The following is a 6,000-nucleotide window of genomic DNA, read 5'->3' on the forward strand; positions in this document are numbered from 1 at the left end:
ATGAGGGTAGTATTACACAGAAGTGGAATTGATGCATTGTAAAAATGATGAATCACACACTGTGTGAGTCACAACATTCAAGTTTGTGGTTTCGTTGTGATGTGAACCTGAAATGATACACCTCTTGACCATTGGCTAGGTGAGAGATGTCCCCGGCATTTGGAGAAAGTGAAAAACAGAACAAAACCAAATAAAATGAGAAAATCGTGACTTCTCTTATTTTTCTCCACACAACTTTCATAACTCAAGCAATCAGAAAATAATGAGCTCATCCAGAAATCATTTTCATTGACTATTGCTCAACAACATTAGTAATTCTAGATGAAAGCAATCTTACTTAAAATCCTGCTATAGGATGCCACCTTCAAACTAAATAGTTTGTAAATAGACCAGCTTTACTATCATATTGAAATTTCGTTCATATTATCTCTATGACAGCCCCCCCCCCCTCCACGAAAATGGGAGATTCCCTACAACCATAAAATATCTTTGCCACCGGCTACCTGGACATCAAAGCTAGAGCATGCAAAATAGTTTCAAGTCTTGAAACTATTTGATGGACATGGGCTGATCACTTGGGTCCTAACTACATTTTAATAGGAGAGAGCAATACTCTAAATTGGATACAGGGCAACCTTGTATTATGACAAGAACCTGAAAACAATGACTATTACCTTGTTACATCAGGTTTTCCACAATATCAGGGTACAAAAATGAAGAAATACATGCATATATGGTTTGGAACCGTCAAATCATCATGTTATAAGAAGATCTTGTTACATCTGACTTCCTCACAATGATGTTCCACTGTATATAAAGTAAATCAGCCCTGTGTGTGTGTGTTGGGGGGGGGGGGGGGGAGGAGTTGTCACAAAGAGACAGTAAAAATCCATCAATTCATCATAAGCTGCCTGGTACCCCAAAGAACCAACAAACTTCCCAAACAGGTTCCATCCCTTGGAAGATTATTGTGGTGTATGTGGTATCACCTCACCTGAGGAAGAATAGGAAAGACTTCCGTGTCAGAATGCCTGTAAGCTTTGGTACAGGGCTGACACTATGGCCCGAATTCACGAAGATGGTACAATCTTTGTCAACGATTTAAAACATGGACAAAGACCGTAGTTTTGGATGGGGTGCCAAGTGTCACATGACCTATTTCGTTACGAAATCAGTAATATTGTTGACGAAATGTTTACGTTAATGTTTACATTTCATGACAAAATGACTGATTTCTTTACGAAATAGGCCATGTGACACTTGGTGCCCCATACAAAACTACGGTCTTTGTCCATGGTTTAAAGCGTGGACAAAGATTGTACCACCTTCGTGAATTCGGGCCTTACAGTTTGGTCGCGTTTGAGCGCTCAAAAGCGAACCAGACCATGCCACACCGTGCCATACCATACCATGCTAGATTTGGTTTGAGTGCTCTGTGAAGAAAGTGTAGGCCTACCTCAAGATTCATTTTCAGACTCGAGTCAGAGGGGGTCATGTTTTGTAGCAACAGAGTCACGCACCTGGTGCACTTATGATTCTTACAGGTGTCCCTTACAAAGAGAATTAATTCTTTGCATTATGACGTAGTGTGTGTTATGCATAGGCCTATTCTTTTCATGCCAACTTCTGGCAAAGTACGGTACCCTTTTGGAGCACACTGGGAAGTGGTCCACTTTTGGTTCGGTATGGCATGGTAAGATACGCTTTAGGAGTGCGCTCAGATGCACCCTATGATATCTGTAGACAAGCTTTCATTTTCATGGCTGCAAACCCCATGTGCAGAATTTGTCTCAGCGACACAAAAAGTCTAACAGTGCATTTCACATTCACATGACTGACTTCACACTTGAAATTATATGATTCTGTGCATATAGGCGCACTGTTCTCTTTTTACTGTTCTGCTTTGCAAATGGAATCTTCAAAACACTGAGATGAATAGAGGACGACAAAAGCAACATTCTTCAATAGCCAACAACATATCAAAGATAGTTGCAGTTTGAAAAAAGACATACTCATGCATACTGTACAGTTCCAAAGTGTCTCCTGTATAAGTGAGTCTGGTATCGGAAATACACACAGCTGACTTCCTGTCATGAATTGTTCACACAACATTCAATTTGTGAGCGAAGCCAGAATACTTGTGTGAATCATCCACCGTAAATTCAATCAGAAGAGATTTCGTGATAATCAACGCAGCAGTGGGTTATAATATCATATCCCTCCTGATATGTTTACTCAAGAATCTGGGTTCTCATTTTTACTTCTATCTCCTACACTTACTAAACTACAGGTACCCTACTTGTATTGTAGCATTGTTTGTGTATGGCTTCTCTAGCTTTCGTAGATCCCATACGTATAAACCATTGTGTGCATATTACAACAAATCTCCTTACACACATGACGTAATGGAAGATTTCCATGCTATTCATCAAGCCACTTGAATGAAGTAAATCAAATTCATATATAACTAATAATGAGATATCTATGTACATATTGAAAACATGCATACCACGGATTTTTTTTTCTATTCTGTTCATCATCTTGCTTTCAGTTTAAAGGTATTTCAGGAAGCAGGGTATATACACTGTAGCTTTTTTACTTTCCCCTAAAGCATAATCATATAACAGGCTATGTACAGGCATTGCACGTTGAATCATTCTATCATCCACTTGTCCCCCCTACCTCCCCCCTCCCAACATCTTCAGCAGAAGTCTCCTTAATATCTTACAGAATATAAACACTGCTTGCATGCCCTTCCCACCTCTCTGTATGTTGAACAACTGGGGACCGTACCATGATTGCTTGCATGCCGTTTAAAGTTACAATCATTATAGTTACCATGGCAACAGCTGGGGTACTCACAACTGACCATTAACTTCCTGACTGCTGCCTTTTAATAGTCATTGTAATTATTTTATACAATAATTCTAAACCTCTTTCTGGAAATAGACCCTGGCATTAAAAACAAGTTCTAATCAGAACTGGTATGGCAGAGAAGATGTTTTGTGCAATATCCAAGGTACTAGAAAAAAAAAATCCAACATAACACGTATAATATACCCACATGAACTCAAAAAAATTAATGCACTCATAAATGTTACTGATAATCATTCTTTCAAGCTCACACATTTGCCACCTCAGAACCAAACATACTCCTTTCCACAGCAAACCTACTGCTAACAAAACCATGCTAAAAATGGGATAAACTCTCGGTGAACCAGATGGGACAGATTTTTCATATACTTTAAAACTAGAAATATCCACAACATGTAACTTTCGCGAATTGAAACCGACAGCCTTTTACGTAGCATGTAACTTTCGCAAATTGTCACTGGCATTCAACGTCTTGTCTACAAACACTTCTGCGTGCATTTTACTTTCGAGAATCTTGGATCCTCGCAAAAAGTCTCATGCGTGCAAAAATTTCTGGCATTACAGTTCATGGCCATTCCATTTCCAGTTTTCTGGTTACGCAGACTGTCAATTGCGCAAAAACAACTGTGTGTGTGCATTGGAGGGGTTGAGAGGAATAGAGCTGAATAGTAGTTAAGTTTTGATCTCGAAAGAGTTGCAAATACAAACACATCCTTTTCTGAGACTTTTTGTTTTTTTGTATTTGCTCCAGAATTCATACACCATATTAATGAAACTACGGGAGGACATAGGTCCCATGACCAAATTAGCCTCAAGGGTCCTACTTATTGACGCAAACTAATGCAAACTAATGCAAACTAATGCAAACTGATGCAAACTGATGCAAACTAATGCAAACTCAATGCAAACTACTAATTAATGCAAACTATTAAATGCAAAATACTAATTAATGCAAACTCATACAAACCGTTAGCGGTGAAAATTAGGGAGAATTACAGCACCTGGACCTGGCTCTTCCTATGCCACTTAATGTTAGTCGTCTCGAAACAGATATCGATTACGTAAATCCATCCTTTAGAAGAATGACTACGTCAAGTTTACATTAGTACTTCAAGCATCTCACCTCAACAGTCAACAATAACTCGGAAAAAAAAATCATTTTATAGAAATATCATCAAAATCATATTTTTTGACGAAACAGATGTCGTTTAGATTTTATTTTGCTTTCAATATTCAGAAAATGTAGAACAGAATGGAGCACAGAAATACGGGTTTTAATGATCGATCATTGAAGGCCGAAATACTAATTAATGCAAATTCGACGCAAACTCCAAGACACAACGCTATCCTACGTGAAAACCACGTATATATCGGAATAATATCGGAAAATGACACTCCGAAATACTAATCAATGCAAACTCAACGCAAACTCCAAGACACAACGCTATCCTATGGGAAAACCCCGGAGTTTGCATCAATTAGTATTTCGGGGTGTCATTTTCCGATACAATGTATTTGTATTCGATATTGCTTAATTTTCACATAGGATAGCGTTGTGTCTTGGAGTTTGCGTTGAGTTTGCATTAATTAGTATTTTGGCCTTCAATGATCGATCAGTAAAGTCCATGTTTCTGCGCTTCATTCTGTTCTACACTTTCTGAATTTTGAAAGCAAAATAAAATCTAAACGACATCTGTTTGGTCAAAAAATATGAATTTGATGATATTTCAATGAAATGATTTTTCTGAGTTATTGTTGACTGTCGATGTGTGATGTTTGATATACTGAAGTAAACATGACGTTAGTCATTCTTCGATACGATAGATTTACTTGATCGATTATCTGTTTCAAGACGACTAAGTGGCCTAGGAAGAGGCAGGTCCAGGTGCTGTAATTCACCCTAATTTTCACCATTACAGTTTGTATTAGTTTGCATTAATTAGTATTTTGCGTTTAGTTTGCATTGAGTTTGCATTGAGTTTGCATTAGTTTGCGTCAGTTTGCATTAGTTTGAATTAGTTTGCATTAGTTTGCGTCAATTAGTAGGACCGGCCTCAACATTGTCTCGTTGTGGATTTTCTTAAAACAGGTGTAGAAATACATAGAACTTCCATAACAATCACACTGAATTAACTTTTCAGTAGTCTTGTAAAAATTAAAGCACTCTATAAAATGTTGATATTGTTACAACGCCTGAACATAAAGACATCCCCAAAAAGAGAATTGAAAAAAAAAAAAATCAAATAAGTAACATATTCAGAGATTAAAAATAATATCAAAACAAGTAAAAAATGGAGCATAGTAGACACATAGGTCTCACCTGGTCTCACAATGGCCACGCTGTGTCTCGTAGCTCTTTAAACAAGATTTTGCCTTTACATGATTTTAGTTTGATTACATAATATAAATAAAAGATGCATATTTTGCTAATTAATATAAACATGATCAAGATTGACATTCCTATCAGCTAAGCAACTCTTGTATCTGTGATTCATTTCCATCTCTGTATCAACAATGGACTACAAACTAAGTCTTTCAAAATTAACCATTAATCTGTCATGTTAGAGTAGGCCTACATAGTAATGTCCATACATTTCTACTCAACTAGCCTCTCACAAAGAGTGGATAATCATAATCGTTTTCTTGAATGCTAAAAAAGGCAAATGAAAATCTCACATAGATTCACAATACAGCTGCTCTTCATTTTCCAAACACCAACTAAACACTTGTTAAAATCCAAACATGACTTTACCTCGGTCACACAACTTCCCTTGAAGGGACAACATTATGTTTTCACGTCAATATCCCGCCACATAAAAGCCTCAAACATTGAGGCGTTAGAGGCTTTTTATCAGATTTTGTCTTGCCTCGTAGTAACCACATATGCTTGGTCCTCCTTGGTGGATATTTGGTAAAAGTCAGAGCACAAAAGGTCAAAGGCTGACCTAACAGTCTCTTGTGAGAATGCAAACAAAGCTAGAGCTCCACGGCATTGAATGGCAGTGCAAATGGTGACAAACTGATCTTTCCATTTACCACACTTTCTGGCAAGGATGTGGATTTGGAACATTGCAACGAGCAATGGAGTTTGTGTATAAAAACCATCGAGAAGGAATATGGGGGAAA

The sequence above is a fragment of the Diadema antillarum genome, unplaced genomic scaffold (genome assembly GCF_040938485.1).
Source record: "Diadema antillarum isolate AM-2024a unplaced genomic scaffold, OU_Dant_1.0 scf00000123, whole genome shotgun sequence".
Classification (NCBI taxonomy): Eukaryota; Metazoa; Echinodermata; class Echinoidea; order Diadematoida; family Diadematidae; genus Diadema; species Diadema antillarum.